Source organism: Scyliorhinus canicula, chromosome 2 (genome assembly GCF_902713615.1).
Source record: "Scyliorhinus canicula chromosome 2, sScyCan1.1, whole genome shotgun sequence".
NCBI lineage: Eukaryota > Metazoa > Chordata > Chondrichthyes > Carcharhiniformes > Scyliorhinidae > Scyliorhinus > Scyliorhinus canicula.
Window position 1 is genome coordinate 193,170,785 of NC_052147.1, and position 27,434 is coordinate 193,198,218.

The 27,434-nt window shown below is 50.6% G+C and overlaps 1 long non-coding RNA gene across 1 annotated transcript in view; it reads left to right on the forward strand.

Annotated features, from left to right (window-relative positions):
* LOC119961847 overlaps positions 1-26,488 on the forward strand; it is a 62,415-nt gene extending 35,927 nt beyond the window's left edge. Inside the window, exon 2 of the long non-coding RNA XR_005459755.1 lies at positions 24,863-26,488. This is a non-coding gene — a long non-coding RNA (uncharacterized LOC119961847). The remainder of the gene's footprint in view (positions 1-24,862) is intronic.
* The last annotated feature ends 946 nt before the right edge of the window (positions 26,489-27,434 follow it).

Below are 27,434 nucleotides of genomic sequence, written 5' to 3' on the forward strand. Positions count from 1 at the left end.
AGTATGCTCATCCAGTGCCACAGAAACTGAAGGTTCTACTTTGCGATGCAAGAGTACGTGATAAAGGATATGATGACCTTATTGAATAAATCGCTGTTGTTAAATATCGTAAGACACCACCACATCCTGTTTGTGAGCTTGCCATTAGCCAGGGAGTTTCATGATGCAGTTGCAATGGATTTAAGTTTGTGTCAAGGAGAGGTGTATTTATATCCAACACTTCATAGGTGTGGCTATCATATTAGCCTATCCATTGTGATACAGATTAAAAACAAAAGGACCATTCTTTGTAAGGTCATGAAAATGGGTAGGCACACCAATGCAATCACTGACAGATATTGGTGGGGAATGTGCCAATGAGGAATTTCAATGTGCCAAAAATCTAAACCTTGTAGTCCTGCAGAGGAAAGCTGTGAACCCGAATGGCACGTTACATAAAACATTGGCTGATCAACCAGATTGTGAATTGCAAACGACGTGGGCAGTACACGCAAAGAGCTCTTGCAGATGGTTGGGTGGTACAGTCCATACCAGTTAGTGTATGGAAGAAATCCAAAATTTCCTTCAATGTTACCAGGTGCCCTCCCTGCTCTAGAAGGAACCATTCTACTTTTCCTGTTTAATTCTGCCTGCAATACATTCAGATAAAGCTGAAGTTTTGGAGAGAATTCAATAAGTCCTAAGGCACATCATAAAGCCATCGGGGATATAGGGCACGATTCTCCGACCCCCACGCCGGGTGGGAGAATCGCGGGAATGCCGGGCGATTCCCGCCACGCCGCCCTGGCACCCGCTCACGATTCTTCCCCCCCCCCCCCCCCACCCCCACCCCCAAAACGGCGTGCCGAGTTTTACGACAGGCCGCTCGGAGAATCGCCACTTGCCGTTTCCAGCGGCGTGCAGAGCGGCGTCCATTGGATGGGGGCATCAGCAGATCTTCCTCAAGGCTCCCCTTCCTCCCGCTCGCTTCTACCCGCAGCGTGTGGGGAGGGAAGCGTTCAGTACGCCGGGAAGAGATCCTTTGGGTCTCTCTCTGCCTGTGTTCTGTGTGAAGGCGATCCACACAAGATTGAATGTTCCGCTGTGGGCTGAGAGAGATGGAAGAATGAATTGCAGTTGGAGCAATGCTTTTGTGTATGTGTATGTATGTCTGTGTGTCGATGATGGTAAGTTCTCCTCACATCACATGATTCACGAGTTGTGATTCTTTTTAAACTGTGCTAATTGTTGCCTGACAGCCTAGAATTCTGCCGCTCGACTCCCAGTGACTCCAGAGAAACCAATCCCACTGTGAGCAGATAGGTGACATAAACCACTGACAGGGTGAAATCACACCGAATCATCCATTGAGCCCGAATTTCTCTTAGAAATATAACATATCCACCTGATTCCATCTCGCCCTTCAGAATTCCGATCGGAATTGCCAGGAAAAAGAGCATGTTTATTGGATGTTTCGGTTAATTTGTGATAATCGAACAGAAAAATCAATTATGTTCTGATTATAGCAAAAGTATTCTGCATTCTACTTGGTTCATATCTTCATTAATTAGCATCTCCTATCAAACTAATGGAGAGAGATGGTGGGGCTGTTTAATTTTGTCCAATTGCTCTACAGCATAATTTATTTTTTGCACATTATAAAGTAGGACTTTTAATACGAAAAGAATCAAAGGCTGTTGCAGTGGCATGGTCTGTCAGTTATTTATCACCACAATGTCAACACAAGCCCATGTTCAGGATGGCTCCCTCTGCATTTAGCACATCAAAATGGATTGTTTGATACGATTAATTATTTACAGCATTTAAGTCAGCCTAGCAACAGGAAATGTGGAAATATTAAAAGAGCATTTGAATATGTTTGATGATCATATTCAAAAGCACCCCCCCCCCCCCCCCCCCCACAAGTTTTTCCTTCCTGGAGTTTCCAGCCGGAGATGTCTTTGAGTTTGTCCACACCAGGACCGTGAAGCCACAGCAACAGGTCATGTATCCCTCCCCAATTATTTTGCTCCCAATATACAATCAACGTGAAACAAATAATGGGTGAAGGTCACAGGATGGCAGAAGACTGACATCCACTAATGAAAAATAAAAGTTGCACTCGGTACTTGTTGGAATTGTTTGGCATGTTGCTGCTTGTTCCCGGCCTTTCAATTTCCATTTTCCATTTGCAAGTCATGAAGAGCTAGACGGAGAAGAGTTTATAATCCACCATCCCTCCATTTAATTTCCTGTCAGTCTAATCAGGTTGCTTTCACCCACAGCTGCCTTGGTGGTTTGCTTTGCAATGTTTCTGGAAGAGTGGGGAGGGAGGAGATTAATCACTGCAAACAAATATCTTCACTTTCTTCACTGGTTTTCTTCTATACAGACAGAGAGAAAAGGGGGCCGGGCTTCATGCATTTTATTGCTTCTTAATATGGGGTTAGGTTTTAATAAAAGTTAAACGGTCTCTGACCAAATTGATTCTGTGCAGTTATCCATGTCACAAGGAAACACGTTTGCCGGTGTAACTGCCTGAAGGATTTTGCTGTCCCTTGGCCCCAGTGAGAGCGTTGTAAAATGCATTCAAAGTGTGGCATCGGAGGAACTATAATGACACAATGCAAGACTGACCTTGCTTTAAGACGAGTGCTATTGCCATGCGCATAAAGTGGGGGGGGGGGGGGGGGGTGCTACTTGAGTCTTTGGGGCATACATTCAAGATTTGCCCCGGGCATCACCAGACCTCTGCACGGCACTGGCCGTTTCTAACGGTCGAGCGGCGATTCTCTGGCCCCAATGGGCCGAGCGGCCTGCCCAATCCGACCGGTCTGCCCAATCCGACCGGTTCACGCTGACGCCAACCACACCTGGTCGCTGCCGGCGTGAACAGCACGCGAACGCTGCGTGTGCGGCCTGTGGGGGGGAGGGGGAGGGAGGATCGAGCACCAGGGGGGTGCTCAGTAGGGGCCTGGCCCGCGATCGGTGGCCACCGATCGGTGGGCCGGCATCTCTAAAAGACGCACTCTTTGGCCTCCACCGCCCCGCAAGATCAAAGTCCATGTCTTGCGGGGCACCCGCGGGGAGGACGGCAACTCCGCATGCGTGGGTTGGTGCGGCCAACCTGCGCTTGCGCAGGTGACGTAATTTAAGCGCCGCCGGCCGCGTCATTTACGTGGCACCATTTTAACGCGGCGCCAAGACCCGGCGCGTGAAATTGACGCGGCGCAGCTCCTAGCCTCTGGGGGTGGGAGAATACAGGGCGAGGAGCGGCCTCCAACGCCGGAGTGAAACACTCCGGTTTTCACTCCGGCGTCGGCACTTTGTCTCCCGTTGGGAGAATTTCGCCCATAATTTCGGAAAGGTAATGGGGGATAATGGTACAACATGGTAATCAAATTGTTTGGGTATATTCTCTGCGGTTCATTGGTACTAACTACACAGCTCCTGAATAGCACTTAAGTGAGGAGGCACCATGCACTTCACATGCACATGCATTGGGTAATCATGAGGAATAGATGGCTGGGGATACAAGGTAGACAGACTATGAACGGAGTAATATCAAGACAGAAGTTGACATTATTTGTTCAAAAGAGCAACTACCTAAAGTAGGAACTAGGGTAACATACATACCAGAAGGGACCAGTGTATGGAGAGAGGCTACTTTAATAGGGAGAGCAAAGAAAACCTCTGAAAATACGAAAATTGATTAAACATGCAGGTGGATGAACAAGGAACAGACAAGAGACAATCTATGGATTGGCAAAATTATGTGAAAACTATCGGTTTCTGACACTCATCATGACCCCAGAAACAAATTGGGAACGAACGAGTCTACTCGTTTGGGAGAATGGTCATTTAGTGGTAGTTCAGAGTTAATGACAATGAGGCTGAGGCCCAGAGAGCAACCTAGCAATCTCAATAGAAGTCCTCATGATTGAAAGATTTTAGTAGCTCCTAATAAAGGAAGACAGATGGAAAGAGTTAGGAATTTGTAGAATATACTAACGTACCTGACAGGGATGGCCAGCTTTATCTCACTCGTGGATCTGTACAGAAAAGGTACTCCCATACAGCACAGATGAGGCCAAAGCAAGATAGTAACCTGAGACGACTATGAAGGAAGATGAGAGGATCAGGATGTCGGTTGGGCTCACCTACTGCAAAGAATATAGAATGGAATAGAATTTACAGTGTAGAAGGAGGCCATTCGGCCCATCGAGTCTACACCAGTCCTGAGTTTGAAATATTTTTTGGCTATATTGGCATCAAGTTCCTGGAAATGCAAATCTATTGACATAAAGGCTGTGTTTTACAAGGGGGGGGGGGGGGGGGGGGGGGGGGGGGGCAAAGAAGCTGGTAACATAGAAGGAAAGCTATGGAAATGATTGAACCCGTTGACAGATTGAATCACGTGTCAAGAGTGTGGTATTTTTCCATGAGGTTTGTTTCTGTTGGAAATGGGTGGTGGTGACCCCACAATGTTCTAGAAGGAGAAACTAGCTGCCATTTTGATCATGCATCTTGATGATTTCAGGATTTCCCTGTGGCAAGGCTCTGAATTTGAGCAAGGGGTAATCAAGGTAAAGTAGGAAATCTGGCTTCAGGGGTTTTTAAATGGATAGGTGGTTTTAAAATGTATAGGTGGTTTTGACATTGGGCAAAACAAGATAGGAGTGACACTGAATCAGCAATCATAGCTAGAATGTTAATTATATCCTCCAAACTCTTAGATCCTCACAAAGAGGAAACAGAAAAATTCAGTTTGATTGGACAGCGCAGCACCGTAGCACAGTGGTTAGCACTATGGCTTCACAGGGCCAGGTTCGATTACTGGCTTGGGTCATTGTCTGTGCGGAGTCTGCACATTCTCTCCGTGTCTGCATGGGTTTCCTCCGGGTGCTCGGGTTTCCTCCCACAAGTCCGAAAGACGTGCTTATTAGGTAATTTCGACATTCTGAATTCTCCCTCTGTACCCGAACAGGCGTCGGAATGTGGCGACTAGGGGCTTTTCACAGTAACTTCATTGCAGTGTTAATGTAAGCCTACTTGTGACAATAAACATTATGATTAGTAAACATCAGGAGCTGCGGCCACAGTGGCTCAGTAGGCGGGGACGGAGGTGGGCTGTGTGCGGGCGGTCGGGGGAGTGAGGAGCTCAGTGCTTGTGGATCCTACAGGCAATCCCTCAAATTGTGCATACCCATAACAGGGGCAAATACAGCTGGCTCACCAAACACTTCCAGAACGGAGTCCTGTTCATGGTTGTATGATGAAGTTCACTTTAACACCCTTTGACTGTGAGCAGCCTCTAGCTGTGCAGCTGAAGACTATTGCTAATAAGGAATCGGCATTGTTAGTTATGTGAGCTATTCACAGCTCACCCGTGCATTTTCATGGGGACACATGCCATGCTTCGGACGGGTTTCATTACCTAGCATGCCAATCAAACTGCAAGGCCCAGACAAGCCTGAACCACAAGAGGCAGCAGTCAACAATCACTAGAGTTGGTCTTCAGCACTGAGGATATCCCCAGAACAGTGTGAGATGTGGATCAGATGAGGGTACCTGAGCTCAGTTTCTCTGATGTTTCCATCTAGGGTCTCCTGAAGTGAGCAGGGTGTGCAGGGTGGGGTCCCTCAGCACAACCAGCTTATTTCCTGCTCTGCACTCCTCAACCCTGGCTCAGGAGTGGCGCAACATCCTGGAGGAGGAGGGACATGCAACCTTGACTGAGGAGGGACTGGAAGACTAGCCTGGGGATGAGCATAAGGAAAACAGACAGTGGCGGCAATGGTCTGCCATGCCCAGAGGGCCTGCAAGGCCCTCCTCATCCTCGCCTTCCTTTTTTCCCCCCCCAGACCAACCATGTTCCACCCTCCCAGAGTCAGTGCAACGTCACTCCAGGGTGATGGACCTGTGTCAGCCTTGCAGGTAGGGGCAGCCTTCTGCTTCTCATGGCCTTTGGTGACCCTGGCGGGCATTTTCGGAAGGGCAAGGTACTTGTACCACCCTGTTCACCCGCCGACCTTGAGGCACCGGTGTCAGGAGGGGGATTCAGGTCTCTCTGGTGGAAGGCACTTGGTCAGCCTCCAGTGCTCCTTCCTCCCAGATGCTGCCTGTGGGGGGCCACCCTGTTCTGTCTGCTGACCTTGACGTACTGGTGTCGGACGGGGGCTTTGGGTGAGGCGGGGACCACGGTCTTGCTGGTGGAAGGCACCGGGTCAGCCTCCAGTGTTCGCTCCTCTCAGATGCTGCCTCTGCGACCCTGGGGCACTTCATGGGATGGCAGGGCAGCTGGAGTGAACTCCAGCACCCCTGCGCCAACTGGTCCTGTTGCCTCTCCATTGTCTGCACCATAGTGTTGACAGCCTCAGCGATGCTCCTCAAGTGGAGGAGAGGTGGGACACCCTCTTCCCCAGGGTGGAGCAGAGACCAAAGCCAGCCATAGTGAACAGCTCCTGGGAGGAGGTGGCAGAGACGGTCATTGCAGCCAGCCTGTCGAGGACTGGAACCCACTGCCACAAAAAAGATGAATAACCTAAGGGCAGCTCAGGTGAGTCACCACCTCTGTGCCCCTCAGGTTGAGATCGCAAAGTCCCTGGCGGGAATGTCTAACTCCCTGGACTCCGCCTCTGCAAACCTTCGGATCCTGGTGGATACCGTTGCAGGCCTCCAGGACTGGCAGTGCCAGGTGTCGGTGGTGCGACGGGGCAACTCCCCGCTCGCACCTCTGTCCCAAAGTGAGGCCCGGGGGCCACCGGGCTCCCTGAGTGAGGAGGAGGTTTCGGGACCGTCCCATTAACTCCATCACGGGACATCCCGGAATTCTCGGCCTCCCCCCCGTCCCATCCCTGGTGCATCGGGTGGGCAGCAGGCAGAGCAGAGTGGCACAACGTCACCCGAGACACCCGCAGAGCAGCCTGGCCCATCAAGGCCGGGTCGCCCCAGGAAACGCTTGCCGAAGGAGAAACAAGTCGAGGGGGGCGATTCGCAGCAGTCCTCCTCCACTCCTGCTGTATCATCTGGGGAATCACTTAGACGTAGTGGTAGGGCCCGTAAGGCAACAAAGAGAGACACAGAGTAAGTTGGCATGGGTGAAGGGCACAGTTTAGTTGTAGGGGCTAGGCATCTGTAAATTATTGTTAACATTAAACGCACTGTTCCACCTTACTTGTAATACCGTGTGATTGTTCCACAGCCACAGGGATCGTGATGGTGACTGAGTGTCGCTGGGGTTGATGAGCAATGAAACTTCGGTGCCGTGTGTGCAGACCCTTCCCCTCCCCACACCCCCTCCCACAGCTACCCCGCGCGGGTACGCGATGGATTGTCCGTGACGAACTCAGCGGCCATGGGTCAGACCCTCTCTAACGATTCTGAAGTCACAGCTCATCGCAGAGCGGGCTGTCATCATTCCACATGGCTCTGATCACACCCGCTAACACCGCCATCAATGTTGTGCCATACCGTCTGGACCCAGTGGTAAGGGTGATGTCGAAGTGGAGCAGTGTACACGGAGAGGGGGTGTGGGGGGGGGGGGGGGGGGGTTTGTGGTGGTGACAGTTGTGTGTTGACCCTCTGCACGACTGGCAATGCAGGTGGTGGTTTGGTGTTCAGCGGGGACGTTGCATGCGACGCGTGAACCGTGCTGCCACCAAGGCGTTGCGTGCCCGCCGTCCTCGCCGGGTCCGTCGTGCCACCTCCTGGGCATCATCAGCACCTGGGTCGTGTCTGCGTGTTGCGCCCGCCAATCCGCCAGCCTCCTCCTCCTCCTCCTCCTCCTCCTCCTCCCTCTCCTCCTCCTCCTCCTCCTCCTCCTCTGTGCTGCCACCACTGCCACTGGTTTCTCCCTCCGCCTCCTGCAGCAGGTCATCTCCCCTCTGCATCGCGATGTTGTGCAGCGCACAGCAGACCACAACAATGCGAGCGACCCTGTCGGGCTGGTACTGCAGGGCCCCTCCGGAGCGGCCCAGGCACCTGAATCTCATCTTCAGGGAGCCAAGGCAGCGCTCCACCACACACCTGGTTGCTGCATGGGCCTCGTTGTATCGTGTTTCCGCATTGGTCTGAGGCCTCCGTATAGGTGTCATCAGCCAAGACCTCAGCGGATAACGATAAAATATTAAAGCATGCCGCTGTTCAGAGAGACTTGGGTGTGCTAGTGCATGAGTCACAGAAGGTTGGTTTACAAGTGCAACAGGTGATTAAGAAGGCAAATGGAATTTTTTCCTTCATTGCTAGAGGGATGGAGTTTAAGACTAGGGAGGTTATGTTGCAATTGTATAAGGTGTTAGTGCGGCCACACCTGGAGTATTGTGTTCAGTTTTGGTCTCCTTACTTGAGAAAGGACGTACTGGCGCTGGAGGGTGTGCAGAGGAGATTCACTAGGTTAATCCCAGAGCTGAAGGGGTTGGATTATGAGGAGAGGTTGAGTAGACTGGGACTGTACTCGTTGGAATTTAGAAGGATGAGGGGGGATCTTATAGAAACATTTAAAATTATGAAGGGAATAGATAGGATAGATGCGGGCAGGTTGTTTCCACTGGCGGGTGACAGCAGAACTAGGGGGCATAGCCTCAAAATAAGGGGAAGTAGATTTAGGACTGAGTTTAGGAGGAACTTCTTCACCCAAAGGGTTGTGAATCTATGGAATTCCTTGCCCAGTGAAGCAGTTGAGGCTCCTTCATTACATGTTTTTAAGGTAAAGATAGATAGTTTTTTGAAGAATAAAGGGATTAAGGGCTATGGTGTTCGGGCCGGAAAGTGGAGCTGAGTCCACAAAAGATCAGCCATGATCTAATTGAATGGCGGAGCAGGCTCGAGGGGCCAGATGGCCTACTCCTGCTCCTAGTTCTTATGTTCTTATAACCCCTGTCGCCTAGCAACCAGCCCCTCAGCGGGGGGGGGGGGGGGGGGGGGGGGGCGTCCCTCAAACATCGCAGGGATGAACGACTGCCCCAGTATGTAGGAGTCATGCACACTCCCTGAGAACCTTGCACAGACATTCATGATCCTCATGTGGGGGTCGCATACCACCTGGATATTCATGGAGTATGACCCCCTGCTGTTTGTGAAGACCTCCCTGTCCCCTGCAGGCGGGCGCATGGGGACGTGAACACAATCGATTGCCCCCTGCACCATCGGTATCCCGGCCACGCTGGCAAATCCACGAGCTCGTGAGTCTTGACTTGCTTGGTCCTCGGGAAAGGTGACGTAGCGATCCGCGATGGCATAGAGGGCGTCGGTCACATCCCGGATGCACCTGTGCACCGATCACTGGGAGATCCCGGAGAGGTCCCAGCTCGGAGACTGGAAGGAGCCGGTCGCATAGAAGTTAAGAGTGACCGTCACCTTGATGGCAACCGGGATCGCGTGTCCTCCCCCCATTCCACGTGGGGCGAAGTGCGACAGGAGGTGACATATATGTGTCACCGTCTCTCTACTCAGCCGGAGTCTACTCCTGCAGGTGATGTCCGTCATTGTTAGGAAAGAGACCCGGACACGGTACACCCTCGGCCTTGGTCGTCGCCTCTGGCGCCGTGGCTGCACCCTCACTCTCTCCTCCTCCCCCTCCTCCTCCGCCCCCCATGCTGCTCGACGACTGGCAACTCCTCGGCCCTTCCCTCTGCTGCTGCAGCTGGCCCTGCATCCACTGCGGGTTGTGGCTGTGGATGCTGCTGCATCTCCAAATGCAGTGCAGCAGCCCCAACCACTGCGCAGAACATAGCCGTTCTGTTCACAGACATTGTGCTAACCTACAGAAGGGTGGTGGGGGGCAGAGAAACGGGACATGTTAGACGGAGGTTAGTCGATACCTCGGCAGCCGCCTGCCACGGGATACCTGTGTGTCCCGGTGGCCTGATCGCGCTGCTGACACGCGGGCAGCCTAACCCCTGGTCACTTTCTGCATCCAACGGGCAGTTAACTATGTCCTCCTCACCGGTGCGTCAGTGGCCTGTGGCCGGAAGCCACAGGGGAACCAGCGGCCGTGTCCTCGTGACCGGCACACCATGGCATGGTGGCAGACATTTTGTAACTGGGGTTGGACGGGTCACTCGCTCACTCTCTCCCTACCCCCCCCACTCCCACTTCCCCCTCAGTCTCCCACTTCCCCCCTCCGTCTCCCACACTCCCCCCCCCGTCTCCCACACTCCCCCCCCCCGTCTCCCACTTCCCCCCTCAGTCTCCCACTTCCCCCCTCCGTCTCCCACACTCCCCCCCCCCCCCCCCCCCGTCTCCCACTTCCGCCCTCCGTCTCCCACACACTCCCCCTCCGTCTCCCACTTCCCCCCTCAGTCTCCCACTCCCCCCCTCCGTCTCCTACACTCCCCCCCTCCGTCTCCCACACTCCCCCACTCCGTCTCCCACTTCCCCCCTCAGTCTCCCACACTCCCCCCTCCATCTCCCACCTTCCCCCCCCTCAGTCTCCCACACTCCCCCCTCAGTCTCCCACACTCGCCCCCTCCGACTCCCACACTCCCCCCTCCGTCTCCCACACTCGCCCCCTCCGTCTCCCACACTCGCCCCCTCCGTCTCCCACTTCCCCCCTCAGTCTCCCACTCCCCCCTCAGATGGATGATGATGACAAATTCGACCTATTTTAAAAATTTTCTGTGAATGACATGTCAATGTGAGAACCAAAGGCATCCACTTTGCCTTGAATAGAAAGGAATTGCTATTAGAAACTAGGGGCTAGATCTACCAACTGCGTCACAGTCGAACGCGAGCCAGGTGAAGCCTTCCATGGGCCTCCCGGTGGCCAGTAAGCCTCATGAGATCTACCAGATCTCATGAGGGGTCGGAGATCTGGTATCTGGTCGGGATCAGGATCCCACCACAATAGGCGTAACCAAGCCGTGCTTGCTTAAGTAGGTTTTAAACCCAATGAAGCAATCTCATCCAGGATCTACCAGCCTCCTCAGGGGAGCCACAGCTGAGCGCCATTCAGTACTGGTCCACACAAACATGGACCAGGCAGAAACGCACCTGGGGGGGGGGGGAGGGGGGGGGTAGGTCTCCTAGGTCATTGGAGGCCCTTGGCACTGGCAAGGTGGCACTGCAAAGCCAGCAGGAGCACGCCAGGGTGGCATTGCAAGGATGTCTGGGTGCCATGGTGGAACTGCCAAGGGTCAGGGCCTGAGGGGGGCCATGCCTATGAAAGGGGGGTGGAGGAGGTGTATGAAGGGTGGGGGGTGTGTGTGGGGAAAATTAAAAACAGGCCTCTGGGAGGTTGGCGGGGATTGAAGAGTCGGGGTCCTGGAAGAGAGGTGGGTGTAAGGGGTGTGTGTGGGGGGGGGGGGGCTGAAGAGGGGGCTGTCCCAGGGACCCCATAGCGGGTTGTCTGTGATGGTATGATTAGCATAGCTGCCTGCCATTGGTGCAGAACACTGGCTTACCATTGGCCCTGGTAGGTCATGTGCCTCTCGACCGGTTGGTTGAGACCAGTCATGTGACGGCTCCCCGATTGGTCGTGAGGCTGAGTTAACCCCGCCTCCAGGGCGGGGTATAAATACCCAGTATTTCCGGCAGTCGTCCTTCTACTGTAATCGACCGCAGGGCTTAACATCTAGTAGATTAAAGCCATACTTTTGTTCAGCAACTTGTCTCGCGTTCAATTGATGGTACATCAGTTTAATATGCTAGAAATTTGAAAATGGAGCTCCGGATCAAGCCCGAATGCCTCCGCATCAGCCCGCAAACTCCGAACGCATCGGCAATCTTCAAACATTGGCTGGCGTGTTTCGATAGCTATCTGGCGACCGCAAGCAGCCCCCCCACCATGGCACAGAAACTTTATATTCTCCATTCCAGCGTGGGCATGGCGGCCTACGCGATGATAGAGGAAGAAAAGGAAAATGACGTGGCCATGGATACGCTAAAAGGACAATTTCTTAAGCCGGTAAACCGAGTGTACGCCCGACATCTGCTGGCTACCAGCCAACAGTTCCCCGGTGAGTCCTTAGATGATTTTTAATGGGCCCTCGCTGTCCTGGGGAGGAATTGCGCCTGCCTCCAAGTTTCAGCCACTGAGCACATGGAACTTTTAATCAGAGATGCTTACGTGGCTGGGATGCAGTCCGCCGCAATCCGCCAGCGGCTGCTGGAAAAAGACGACCTCAGCCTAACTGAGGCACGGACTCTCTCCACCTCCCTGGAGGTCGCCGACTTAAACGCCCGCGCCTATGTCCCCAGCTGCGCTGCTGTGCCCTGGGCCTCCTGGCACGCTTCCCCACCGCCATCCGCCGCTCCCAACCCCCCTCAGGCCTGCGCCGCGGGATGCCCCGACAAGTCCGCGGGGCCCCGCTGCTATTTCTGTGGTCTTGCCAAACATCCCCGCCCGCGCTGCCAGGCCCGCTCCGCCCTGTGTAAGAGCTGCGGGAAGAAGGGACACTTTTCGACGGTCTGCCAGGCCAAATCGGTCGCTGCTGTGCCGCGCAGCGACCGGGGATCTCCTCCTCCGGGCCCTTCCAGCGCACCACGTCAATCCCCCCCCCGCCGCCGGGCCCCTGCATCCGGCCTGCGCGCCTCTCTGCCCCTGCTCTCAACCGCTCCAATCGGCCCACCGACACCGCTAACCCCGCCCCCAGCAACCATAGGGGTCCTGCGGGTACCGCCATCTTGGGCCCCGGACGCCACGTGCGGGTCCTGGGCGCCGTCATCTTGGGGCCCCGACTCCACGTGCGGGTCCTGGGCGCCGCCACCTTGGGGCCCCGACTCCACGTGCGGGTCCTGGGCGCCGCCACCTTGGGGCCACAACCCCACGTGCGGGTCCTAGGCGCCGCCATCCTGGACTGGCACACAAGGTCCTGCCAGCACCCACTCGGCCGACGACGACGACTATGGATCTTCTCCACGGCTTGCGGCCATTCAGCTCGACCAGTCACATCCACGCACGTTCGCCAAGACGACGACACAAATCCACCTCAACGGGCATGAGACAGACTGCCTGCTGGACTCCGGGAGCACGGAAAGCTTCGTACACCCTGACACGGTAAGATGCTGCGCGCTCCCTGTCCACCCTGTAAAACACAAAATCGGGTTAGCCTCAGGTTCGCACTCCGTCCGCATCACCGGGTGCTGCATCGCAGACCTCACGGTCCAGGGGAAGGTTTTAAAAAATGATAAACTCCTTATCCTCCCCGACCTTTGCGCACCGGCACTCCTAGGACTGGACTTCCAGTGCAACCTGCAGAGCTTGACCTTCCAATTCGGCGGCCCTATACCCCCCCTCACTGTCTGCAGCCTCGCGTCCCTCAAAGTAGACCCCCCCTCCTTGTTTGCTAATCTTACCCTCGATTGCAAACCCGTCGCGACCCGGAGCAGATGGTACAGCGCCCAGGACCGGTCCTTCATCAGGTCCGAGGTCCAGAGGTTGCTGACGGAAGGGGTCATTGAGGCCAGCAACAGTCCCTGGCGAGCCCAAGTGCTGGGGAGAAAAACCGGATGGTCATCGACTACAGTCAGACCATCAACCAGTTTACGCAACTGGACGCGTATCATCGCCCCCGTATTTCCGCCATGGTAAACGAGATTGCGAAATACAAAGTTTTCTCCACGGTGGACCTCAAGTCCGTTTATCACCAGCTCCCCATCCGCGCGAGTGACCGCAAGTACACCGCGTTCGAGGCAGATGGGCGCCTCTACCACTTCCTCAGGGTTCCATTCGGAGTCATAAATGGTGTCTCGGTCTTCCAACGGGAGATGGACCGAATGGTCGACAAGTACAGATTACGGGCTACCTTCCCATATCTCGATAATGTCACCATCTGCGGCCACGACCAGCAGGACCACGACACCAACCTCCGAAAATTCCTCCAAACCGCAAAACTCCTTAACCTAACTTACAATAAGGATAAGTGCGTGTTTAGCACCGACCGTCTAGCCATCCTCGGCTACGTAGTGCGTAACGGAGTGATAGGCCCCGACCCCGAACGCATGCGCCCCCTGATGGAACTCCCTCTCCCCAATACCCTCAAATCCCTCAAACGCTGCCTGGGTTTCTTCGCTTACTACGCCCAATGGGTTCCCAATTACGCCGACAAGGCCCGTCCCCTCATTCAGTCCATGACCTTCCCGCCATCGACAGAGGCCTGCCAGGCCTTTAGTCGCATCAAAGCGGACATTGCAAAGGCCACGATGCGCGCCATCGACGAGTCCCTCCCCTTCCAGGTCGAGAGCGACGCATCAGAAGTAGCTCTGGCGGCCACCCTGAACCAAGCAGGCAGACCCGTGGCCTTCTTCTCCAGAACCCTCCAGGCTTCCGAACTCCGCCACTCCTCAGTGGAAAAAGAAGCCCAGGCCATAGTCGAAGCTGTGCGACATTGGAGGCACTATTTAGCTGGCAGGAAGTTTACCCTCCTCACAGACCAACGGTCAGTAGCCTTCATGTTCGATAATGTACAGAGGGGCAAGATTAAGAACGACAAGATCTTGAGGTGGCGGATCGAGTTGTCCACGTACAACTACGATATCTTGTATCGTCCTGGGAAGCTCAATGAGCCTCCTGATGCCCTGTCCCGTGGTACCTGCGCCAGCGCGCAGATAGACCGCCTCCGCTCCCTCCACGCGGACCTCTGCCATCCAGGGGTGACCCGTTTCTATCATTTCATAAAGACCCGCAACCTGCCCTACTCCATCGTGACTGCCACATCTGCGCAGAGTGCAAACCGCACTTCTACCGCCCCGAGCGTGCGCATCTGATCAAAGCATCCCGCCCCTTCGAAAGTCTCAGCATAGACTTCAAGGGGCCCCTTCCCTCTAGCAACCCCTACATTTACTTCCTGACGGTGATCGATGAATACTTCCGCTTCCCCTTCGCCATTCCCTGCCCCGACATGACCACATCGACTGACATTAGGCCCTCCTCTCCATCTTCTCCCTGTTCGGCTACCCCACATTCATACATAGCGATCGGGGGTCCTCATTTATGAGCGACGAGCTGCGCCAATTCCTGCTCAGCAGGGGCATTGCCTCTAGCAGAACGACTAGCTATAACCCCCGGGGTAACGGACAGGTCGAGCGGGAGAATGGTACCATCTGGAAGACCATCCTACTGGCCCTCCGGTCCAGAGATCTCCCTATTTCCCGATGGCAAGAGGTTATCCCCGATGCCCTACATTCCATCCGCTCCCTCCTCTGTACAACAACTAATCAAACACCTCATGAACGTCTTCTTGTTTTCCCCAGGAAGCCGTCCTCCGGATCCCCCCTCCCGACGTGGCTGGCCGCCCCCGGACCCATCTTGCTCCGGAAGCATGTGCGGGTGCACAAGTTCGACCCGTTGATGGAACAAGTCCAGTTACCCCACGCTAACCCGCAGTACGCGTACGTGGAGTACCCCGACGGTCGGCAGGACACGGTCTCCCTCCGGGACCTGGCACCCGCCGGCGTGCAGCCTTCCCCCGCTTCACCACAGACCCCTCCCCGCCCCTTTTCCCCCAGCGCCCCACCCAGGCCACCCCTTCCCCATCCATGGCGTCTCCACCACTAGCGCAGGGTATGGAGACAGTTCAAGGACCATCGCTCCCGGACTCCAGGACATCAGCGGAACCACCACCATCGGCTGAACCAACGTCACCAACTCCCCTGCGGCGGTCTGCCAGGACGTCACGGGCAATGAAAAGGCCGATCGAGTCCATTTAACTTCAACACCACCATGGACCTTGTATGGACACTATGTACTGTTGCTAAATGTCTGGGCCAGTGGGAAGCCAAGGATACATTTTTTTTTCTCCTTACTACTCATACCACCAGTTTCTCTCCCCCCCCCCGCAGCTCTCGTTGACATCCCCCCCCCCCCCCCCCCCGCGGCTTCTTTCTCTGCAAGGGGCGAGTGTGGTGGTATGATTAGCATAGCTGCTTGCCATTGGTGCAGAACACCAGCTTACCATTGGCCCTGGTCAGTCATGTGCCTCTCGACCGGTTGGTTGAGACCAGTCATGTGACGGCTCCTCGATTGGTCGAGAGGCTGAGTTAAGGGGGCGGGGTATAAATACCCAGTACTCCCGGCGGTCGTCCTTCTACTGTAATCGACCGCAGGGCTTAACATCTAGTATATTAAAGCCATACTTTTGTTCAGCAACTCGTCTCGCGTTCAATTGATGGTACATCAGTGTCCTCGCTTGGGGGAGGTAACATTGTCCCTGGATGGGGGTGTGGGGACTCACAAGCTCACTTCGAAAGCGCAGCACCCTTTCAGAATGCTGGCCCGATCTCTGAGGAGCCAGGCTGGCCAACAAATTCAGCTTCTCAGAGTCTGGAGTAAACCGGAGGCGAAACTCTTGCTGGCAGAGCTGGCAGGGAAACTCCCAGCAAAACCTGCCACATTTGACAGTTACAAACTTTTCCATTAGATTGCACCAAGGAATCCTCTCTAGTTCAGAGCTACCTAGACTTTTACCTTTAAGATAAGGGCTCCAAGGAGGGATGTGGATGATCAATCGCAGCCCAATTCCCATACCAGCCTCCCCGAACAGGCGCTGGAATGTGGCGACTAGGGGCTTTTCACAGTAACTTCATTTGAAGCCTACTTGTGACGATAAGCAGTTTTCATTTCATTTGTTTTCAATAGTGGCAAGTGGACTGAAGTCACAGAACGGGCCTTGAACTTGTAAAACCTGATTGACGAGCCAGTGCTGCAAAATGATAGATTGCTGAACTCTATAGATTTAAGTATGTTATATATTTCTGAGAATGGTAAAGAGAGGCGAGAATAATTGGAACTCGTGTTCAAGGGAAGCCTATCCCCTTGTTACTGGATGAAGGGTTGATGTTTGAGCTACTCTGATAAATATTAATGGTGATAACAGCACCATATTAACTTTGCTGTATGAAAAGATGGCGAGCTCCAGCCTGTTTCTGAGAGATGGTAGAAATGGCTCAGCTGTGGCACATAGGGGCGGCAATGAGGCAGTGAATTCAGCAAAACAAAAAGCTGCAGTCTAAAATCATCCTGATGAAATTACACTGATTTAATTTCCATGCTGTAGAGGCATTTGGCACCACTTGGACTTGTGCCCTGACATCTTCATCAAAGATAAATTGAATGAAAAAAAACATACAAAAGCCTCCAATGACATTTACTGTACTGTATGACTGATTTTTGCTAGGTTCCATATGATCTTTTGACATCAGCTCTCTCTCCATTTTACTCCGAGGCTATTTGTACTGATACCAATTTTTGTTTGTAAGCCTCCGCTATCACCTTCAAAAATGTGCAAAATGTGTTGTGCCAGAATGCCTCAGCTGTAATAAAGTTTGGCACCAACAGCTCACCATATACCTGCACCATCCTGTGCAATTTAATTGGCATTCAGTGGGTTGATAAATGGATTGGCTTAATGGGACAATATACGTGACATATGCAGAATTCTCCTGAGAAATAGGATTCATTTTTGTTCTTCACACTTCAACATGCCGCAGATACCAACACAGCCTTTTCCGACAGCTGTGCCACTCTGAATGACATTCCTGCCAGCACCGCAACCCACCACTTTGTCTCCTGTGTAAACCCACTCAGTCCAGAGGTTGATATCTCCTTATTTATAATCTCCTCTCTCCTTGCTCCTCTATCCTAGAGTCAGAGTCAGAAATTTGAAGCATTGCAATGTTATTTATTTCTGTAGCAACACATGTGCGACAATGAACAAATGTGTAGCCATTGCATTTGCTGTCAAATCAGCACTGAGGAACTTAATGTCAATTCATGGCCTTTGTTGTATGCCTGTCAGCCGGGTTAAACCCAGCTGCAGTAGTGCTTGGCTGGTTGGTCAGTAAGAATAATTACTGCGACTTTTGCACCCTCCTTTCGGACACGGACTACCAGTCTAATCTGACCTATAGCTCCAGTGGTTAGGCTGTTGCTTGGGCTGTCACAGAGCCTGCCGCTGGCCACCTGTCCATGAGGTAGAAGGAGTGTGCGTGTCACTGTCTGAGATCCCAGCTGGGTGCCGGTTTGCTGCTCGGAATTTCACTTTGAGGAAGCCTCGCACATGCAAATAAGCTGAAGGAAACTGAGGAACGAAACGGTGTGTGACAGTTTCTAATTACTGCGTAAAAACAACATATGGAAACTTCATTGTCCATTTCATCCCTCAACATGTACTATCAAGTCAGATTTCCTTTGCTCAATCATTCTCTCTAGAGCATTTAGAACTGTTTCATTTGTTTGAGCTGTTCAAAAGCAGCACTTGACAGGGCCGCATGATGATTTCATTTGCCAGATCCATCCTTTAAAGATCATTAATTCCTTAAACCTTTAATAATTTCCTGTTCTCACTTAACTCTCAAAGTACCGGCTTCATTTTGAAGCACCAGTTCAATGCAGGAGAATATCTACAATTGCACGAGATTTTTTAATTCTTGGAATAAAGTATATAGGACATAAAAGATAGCTTAAATAAGTAATTGCTTCATATCCTGTACCTCAATTCTAAATACCGATCAATGTCAAAACCTTTGTCAGCACTACACTTAGCATTTCAGTGGAAGTAATATCAACGGTAATCATTAGCACAGATTTATAAAGTTCAGTCAGGTCAAAGGACTGAGGCAATCATCAGGGTCCATCTTGAGTCAGCAAAGACCCTCCAGGGTTTACTTTGATACCCTCTGGCCGCAGCGGCAATGTCAGTTAATGAATCAGAAAAAAACCTGGTAACCAGATGTCCCAGCTTATTAACACGCACATCATTTTCAAAGCAGCCTGTAATGGCATTCAATGAGCAATCTGTGTGGAGCAGACACTGACAAACTTACAGACCTAATTTAAATGCACGTTTCACTGCGTAACTTTCCAAGTGTAAGTCTCATTGCCATCAAAGGCAATTTATTAACTGATATGTTAATTTTCAGGCAAAAAGTCATCATAATCAAGAATTTCAAATTATTTGCCACGGAATGCAAGCCTCTCCAAGGCTTCTTACATCTTTTTTCCATCCTCAGATGCTCCTACCTTGTTGTTGAGCATTTCCCTTTCAAACCCAAGAGACATTTCTGTTCTTTTTGATCAGCTGCAGTTAATTTTAATGCCACCCATTGCTCAACACTGCAGTCTAATTTTATGTTAATATCCTGAAAGTTGTCAAATCTTGGCAAAATCCATGCATAAATTATACAGGAAGTGACTCACAGGAGGGAGACATAATGACAGTCATGGTTAGCCAAGCCTGTTAATACATAGGAAAATACCAATTCCAGAGCACTGGTCAACCGCGAAAAGGCATCTTCAAAATGTCTGGCAATATGGATTGGCATGTAAGTGAAAGATTAGCATTATTTTTAAAAAGATTATTTGCAAACAAATGGTATTGCATGTTAACATTTTGCAAAATCTAACAGTTCTGTGTCATTTAAACTTTGAAACATTATTGACCTCCAGCCCTGACTGGAAGGGCTGCCACCATTTATCCCACCAGTGTACAGAGCCACCACTGTAACCATTAAATTCAGTCCTATGTTGCTCTTCCTTCACTGTCACTGGGTCAAACTCCTGGACATTTCTACACAATAGCACTGTGGGTGTACGTGCATCACATAGACTGCAGTAGTTCAAGAAATTGACTCACTGTCACCTTCTTAAGGGCAATTAGAAGGGTCATAAATGTTGGGTTTGCCAGCAATGCCCACATCCCATGAACAAAGAAAGTAAGGTTAGTTAGTGGTTATTGCTTTGGTTTGTGTCTCCTAAAGTGTTGGATCACACCTTTGTGCTGAAAGTTGTGATCTGATAAGCTCACGATTCTTGGGGAGCCAGGTGATACTTTTGCTTTGTGTTAGCGATACTAGAACTGTTAATTTTACCTTTAATAAACTTAATCTTTGTCTGGAACTTTGCTGTTTGTGACAATCAGTTTAATGAACGGATTTCTGGTGGCGACTATAGAATGAGTGGTGGCACATAAGGTGGTTCCTGCTGGAGGTCGGATTTCCTTGGCCCCTTCGGTCCATTTTACAGGGCTGCTACAGGTGGAAAAAGTTGGACAATTAAGGTTTTCTCCTTCAATGGGGAATGCCAAAGGGGTACCAGAGGAGTGCGTCAAATAAGGGGCACTCTGCAGAACAGGAGGACACATGTGGCGTAGCAGGGGAAAAGGTGGCGGAGGGACCTATGGCGTCGTTGGTTGACAGAGCAGTTGGTCGAATTCTTTGTGGCCGAGTTTAAAAAACAGTGGCAGGTGACCTCAGGGGACCTGGTGAGGGCGGCAGAGCTGATTCAGGCTGCCCAGGAGAGAGTGGAGCAGAAGCTGGAGGCGGAGAATGCGTCGATCCAAAGGTGGAGGAGATGGTGACTGATCATGAGGATCATATTGCCTTGTTGGAGGCAGAAATGTTGATGATGGCACCTAGAGAACTGCTCAAGGAGCAGAACCTGAGGATTGTGGGGCAGTCTGAAGGTATTGAAGGAGGGAGGACCATGGAATATGAGGCCAAGATATTTGAGAAGTTGGTGGGGGAGGGGGTCTTCGACCACTATCTTGAGGAAGACCAGGCACAACGGTCGTAGTGGAGCAAACTGAGAGCAGGGGAGCTCTCGCTGGCAATCATCATGAGGTTACATCGATACTTAGACAAGGAAAGGATGCTGAGGTTGTGATGATAGGTAGACTATCATCTGTATATAGTATGAGAAGATCATCATCATCTGTATGTGTATTATAAGTTATATATTTTGCTGTTGTAGTTCTAGCATCCAATCAGCAGGTTGTGCGAGTATGCAGGCACATGGCCCGGACGCACTGTGTGTTCTGGGACAAGATGTTAGTAAGGAGTTGATAGCAGTCGCATATTAGAGTAGTTCTGGGGGATCTTAGTGTAAGTTAGTGTTGTATCATTATTTCCAACTGTATTAAACTTAGCCATTACAGTAATCCTTTACAGCAGTGTAGTAATAAATAGTTTTGTTGTAAAACAAAGTCGAATGTTCTTTGTTAACACTGCCACAGAAGATTCAACATCAGCATAATCAAAGAACATTACAGAGGTGGTGAAGGAGATATGGTAATGCACCTGGGAGGGCCATACAGTTTGCATTTACCCGGACTTGGCAGCAGAGCTGACCAAGCAAATGACTGGGTTCAATAAGGCCAAGGCAGCCCTATTCAAGAACAAGGTGTAATTTGGGACGATGTACCCTGCCCACCCGTGGGTTACACATGGGGGAAAGGAGCACTACTTCAATGCGCCGGAGGAGGCGAATACCTCTTTAAGGGACCATGGACTGGGGGACGTTTGAAGACTTTGGATTTTGGGTGGGTTCACCTGAAAAATAGACTGGAGGAATTCTACTCAGGAGAGGTGAGGGATGGGATGGTTTCGGGTGGGGTTGTTATGTTGCCTTTTGTTAGCATTACCAACTCTGTATCGTTAATTGTGAAGAAGAATTTTGTACCATTTTCCTCCTTACGTTTGCAGGTGTTGAATTTGGGGATATTATGGGTCAGTTGGGTAGGATAAATGGGTCAGGTGTGTAGCGCAGGGCAGGAAGGAAGGGGGGGAGGGAAGTTGGGGACGAAGGAACTTGGTGCGACCTGGTGACAAGGTGGGACAGGTGGGGAATAAGGGGGTGATGTTATATTGGAAGTGCATTGGGTTGGGTTGGGCAAATATTTCATTTGGGGTTGGATACGAAGGCGAGGGGGACTGCAGTGTTAATTCGTAAGAGGGCGGCATTCTCGGTGGATAACACAGCAGGGGCACGGGATAGATATGTTCTGATGAGTGGAAGGTTACAGGAAGCGTCCATGGTGCTGGTGAATGTCTGTACCCACGACTGGGATGATGTGCATTTCACGAAGAGGGTGTTGGTAAAGGTTCCGGCCTTAGACATGCATCAGTTAATTATGGAGGGGAGGGGGACTTTAACACTGTTCTTGATCCTAGGCTGGATTGGTCGTGTCCAAGTCCTTGAAGGTGTCAGCAATGGCAAGGGTATTGGTGGGGTTTATGGAGTGAATCCATGGCAGTCTGGGTGCCTGAGAGCAAAGAATTTGTGACCTTCTCGCATGTGCATTGGGTGTTTTCCAGAATCGACTTTTTTGTTATGAATAATTCTTTGTTGGTGGTTGGGATGGAGGACTCGACGATTGTGGTGCCTCACCATGCACCGCAATTTGTGGATTTGTGTGCAGAGAAGAGGGGTTCCCAGCAACCGCAGTGGAGGCTGGATGTGGGATTGTTGGCCGATAAGGGGGAATGTAAGAAGATAGGGGTGGCTATACACACCCATGTTGAGTTTAATAAAAGTAAGGAGGTTTCTGACTCTGTGCTTTCGGAGGTGTTGAAGAGGTAATTAGGAGGGAGCTCTTTTTGATCAAGGTGCACAGAGATAAGCTGGAGCGGTTGGAAATGCAAAGGTTAGTGGAGGCCATTTTTGCAGTTGGGCAGAGGTACTCGGCAGCCCCTGAGGAGGGGTTGTTGAAGGAGAGGAGGAAGCTGCAGATGGAGTTTGAGCTTTAGTCTATGGGGAAGGTGGTGGGGCAGTTGCACCTGGTAAGAGGGACATTTTATGAGCATAGGGAGAGGGTCATAAGCTACTTATATGCTAGTTGAGGTGGCAGACGGTGGCGAGGGAGATTGGGCAGTTATGGGATGGGCTGGTGGGAGCAGGGGACAAGGTGGTCACTGAGTCAGGTAAGGTAAATGGAGTGTTTGAGATCTTCTACCAGGGGGCGGTGGGGGAGTGGGAGTACTCTACAGGTCAGACCCCCCTGGGGGGAAATCGGGCATGAGGCAGTTCTTTGACGGCTTGGGGTTCCCAATGGTGGAGGAAGGCAAGGTGCAGGGGCTAGGTGCTCCAGCTGGGGTGGTGGTGGTGATGAGGGGTATTGGGTTAATGCAGTTGCGCAGAGGGACTTCCAGCAAAATGTTATAAAAAGTTTGCTCCAGAGATAGGGAGATGTTTAATGGTTATCTTTGTTTTACATTATAATTATAAAGTAGGGGTTTTGGGATGTTCCAGGAAATGAGAGGGGGGGGGGGGGGGGGGGTTGTATTGCAGCAAGTGTATAAAGATGATTGTTTTGTGTGTTTTGCACATAAATTGAAAATGCTCTGAATAAAAATTGTATTAAAAAAAAATAAAGTGTGATTTCCTGCTCTGAAGATCATAGCAACAAAACAAGATAGTGCCTTTGAAGTGGCCTTGGAAAGGGTCCAGAGGAGATTCACATGAATGATCCCTGTCGTATGAGGAACGGTTGAGGACTCTGGGTCTGTACTCGTTGGAGTTTAGAAGGATGATGGCAGATCTCATTATAGGATACTGTGAGGCCTGGATAGAGTGACGTGGAGAAGATGTTTCCACTAGTAGGAAAAACTAGAATAAGGGGGCATGATCTCAGACTAAAAGTTCGATCCTTCAAAACAGAGATGAAGAGGAATTTCTTCAGCCAGAGGGTGGTGAATCTGTGGAACTCATTGCCGCAGAAGGCTGTGGAGGCCAAATCACTGAGTGTTTTTAAGACAGAGATAGATAGGTTCTTGATTAATAAGAGAATCAGGGGTTTTGGCGAGAAGACAAGAGAATGAGGATGAGAAAAATATCAGCCATGATTGAATGGCGGAGCAGACTCGAAAGGCCGAATGGCCTAATTCTGCTCCTATGTCTCATGGTCTTATGGTCTTAATGTAGAAAAACATTCCAAGACAGAAACAAACTTGGAGCAAAGCGATTATGTGAAAAGTACAAAAAACCAAGAAAACTGGATGTGAAAGGGAAATAAATAAGGGGTCAGTTTATGAATGACTAATAGGAAGGTAAATCCAAATAATAATCTAAATAATAGTCTATATTTCAAATAATTATATTTCCTTTAACAAGAAGCATTGGAAGTGGTCGCACATCAAAGAGTTTGCAACCACTTGTAGCTCCAGCCCTCAGTCAGCCTCATCCCTTACACACTCCCTATGCTGCACACGTGGCAGCCCATGCCACCTCATGTCCTGTACCCACTCCCATGTCTTTTATAGTCCCATGCCAACCCGTGTCCATGTACCAATCATCCATGACTCTTTGTAACCCCTATCCTAACCTATGTTTCTACATCACTTCATACCCTCCATGCCAACCTATACCCGTATCCAAACCCTCCATGGCCCTTTATAACCTTTATCCCAACCCATGCCTCTATATCCACCTCCAAGACCGGTGACCCTGACCTCTACAAGAAATCTACGTACAACTCCCGCAAGGCCATCAGGGATGCCAAGAGACAATACAAGGCTCAGCTAGAGGCCTAGACTAATGACACAAACTCTTGTCAATTGTGGCAACGCTTACACAATATAATGGGCTACAAGGCAAAGCACAATAGAATCTCCAGCAACAGAACACATATCGGATCGGCCGGGGTTGGAAGCGGGTGCGGAGACAGATTTGGAGCCTTCACCTCACTGATGGCCCAAAGGCGGATCCTGTTGGGGTGGAGGTCAGTTTCTCCATCCTGTGCCCTGGCATGGCGGGAGGATCTGTTGGAGTTTTTAGCACTCGAGAAGGTGAAGTTTGAGCTGAGGGGAAGGATGGAAGGGCTCCACAATTCATGGGCTTTGTTCATCATGCACTTTCAAGAATTGGATGACATCGGACATTGGGTGGGGAGGTTGCACTGTGTATATTGTTGATTACTATGTATGGGTGGATAGTGGATTCATGAATCCTTTTATTTGACGTTTCTATTTAAAATGTTGAGGGTTGTTTGGGGGTTGATGGGAGGAAGGGATTGTTGGTCAGGGGATTGATATTGTATTTGTTACCATTGATTGTTTGTTAGTGAATGTAAATTTGGATAAAAATGTGAAAAGGGAAGAGAATAAAAATATTTTTAAAAAACAGAACACGCCTCCCAATAAGCTCAATGCATTCTATGCTTGTTTTGAGCAGGAAGCCAACAAAGCAATGTCACCTGCCCCAACAGTCTCGGACACACCCATATCTACTGTCACAGCCTCAGAACTTAGACTGGCCTTCTCGAAAGTGAACCCATGGAAAGGAATGGGTCCTGATGGAGTCCCTGGTCGTGCATTCACATCCTGCGCAGACCATATGGCGGGTGTGTTCACAGACATCTTTAACCTGTCCCTGTTCTATTCCGAGGTCCCCCCCTGCTTCACGAAGACCATCATCATACCAGTGCCAAAGAAGAACAACGTGTCTCAATGACTACCAACCGGTAGCCCTTGTATCTATCATTATGAAGTGCTTCCAGAGGTTAGTCATGAGACACATTAACTCCAACCTTCCGGGATGCCTTGATCCATTGCAATTTGCATACTGCCACAACCATTCCATAGCAGACGGCAACTCCCTGGCCATATACTCATCCCTGGAGCATCTCGGCAACAAGGTCAGACTCCTGTTCATTGACTACAGCTCCGCCTTCAACACCATAATCCCAGCCAAGCTCTTATCCAAACTTCAAAACCTAGGACTCGGCTCCTCCCTGTGCAACTGGATCCTCGACTTCCTGACCCACAGACCGCAATCAATAAGGATAAACAACAACACCTTCTCCATGATAGTCCTCAATACCGGGGCTCTGCAAAGCTGTGTATCTAGCACCCTACTGTACTCCCTATACACACATCCACAATCGTGTGGCAAAATGCGGCTCCAACTCCATCTACAAGTTTGCTGACAACACGATTATAGTTGGTCAGATTTAAAACAACAACAAGCCAGAGTACAGGGGAGATAGAGAACTTAGTGACATGCTGCAATAACAACAATCTCTCCTTCAATGTAAGCAAAACCAAGGAACTGCTCATCAACTTCAGGAAGTGATGTGTCGTCCATGCCCCTGTCTGTATCAATGGTGCTGAGGTGGAGATATTTGACAGCTTCAAATTCCTAGGTGTGTACATCGCCAACAATCTGTCCTGGTCCACCCATGTTGATGGTACAACCAAGAAAACACAACAGCACCTATACTTCCTCAGGAAATGAAAGAAATTTGGCATGTCCACAATGACTCTTACCAATTTTTATTAATGTACCATTAAAAGCATCCTAACTGGCGGCATCACAGCTTGGTATGGCAATGGCTCGGCCCAGGACCGTAATAAACTACAGAGTAGTGAACATAGCCCGGTCCATCACGTGAACCCTCCTCCCATCCATTGACTCGGTCCAGACCTCCCGCTGCCTTGGAAAAGCGGGAACCATAATCAAAACCTCTCCCATCCAGGTTATTCTCTCTTCCAACCTCTTCCATCGGGCAGAAGGTACAAAAGTTTGAGAACATGTACCAATAAAATCTAAAACAGCTTCTTCCCCACTGTTACCAGACTCCTAAATGGTCCTCTAATGGACTGAAATGATCTTTCTATGCATCATCTCTACAGCTGTAGCACTATATTCCATATGTATCATGTTTATGTATTTACATTGTTCATTTACCGTATGTTCTATGTTTTCATGCATGGAGCAATCTGCTTGGACTGTATGCAGAACAATACTTTTCACTGCACCTTGGTAGACATAACAATAAATCTAAATCTAATCCTGCTGTACCTACGTACTAGTTTTCTGAGATCCATGCATGGGTACACCCAGATCCCTCTGCATCGAAGCACTCTCACGTTTCTCTCCATTTAGATAATAAGTTGCCTTTCCATTTCTCCGACCAAAATGGATAACCTCACACTTATCCACATTAAACTCCATCTGCTAAATATTGGACCACTCACCCTAAGCTATCATTATCCATTTGTAAATTTCTTATTTCCTCTTGCAACTTACTATCCCATCTATTTTAGTGTCATCTGAAAATTTGGCTGTAGTACCGTCTGTCCCTACACCAAAGTCATTAATATATAGTAAATAGTTGGGGCCCGAGGACCGAACCCTGTGGCACCCCACTAGTTACACTAGTTGCCAACCAGAAAAAGACCCATTTATCCCAACTCTCTGCCTCTGTTGGTTAGCCAGTCTTCTATCCAAGCTTATAAATTGCCCCTAATCCCAAGTGAACCAACCTGTGTCTTAACCTTTTGTAGGGCACTTTATCAAACGCCTTCTGAAAGTCCAGATATACTACATCTACAGGATGTCCATTATCCACTTGGCTTGTTACACAGAATCATAACATTTACAGTACAGAAGGAGGTCATTTGGCCCATCGAGTCTACACCGGCTCTTGGAAAGAGCACCCTACCTAAGCCCATACCTCCACCCTATCCCCACACCTCCACCCTATCTAGACATTAAGGGCAATTTAGCATCGCCAATCCACCTAACCTGCACATCTTTGTACTTTGGGAGGAAACCGGAGCACCCGGAGGAAACCCATACAGACACGGGGAGACTCCGCACAGACAGTGACCCAAGCCGGGAATCGAACCTGGGACCCTGGAGCTGTGAAGCAACTGTGCTAACCACTGTGCTACTGTGCTGCCCATCTTTGAAGAACTCTAGCAAATTCCCGTACCAGCCTCCCCGAACAGGCGCCTGAATG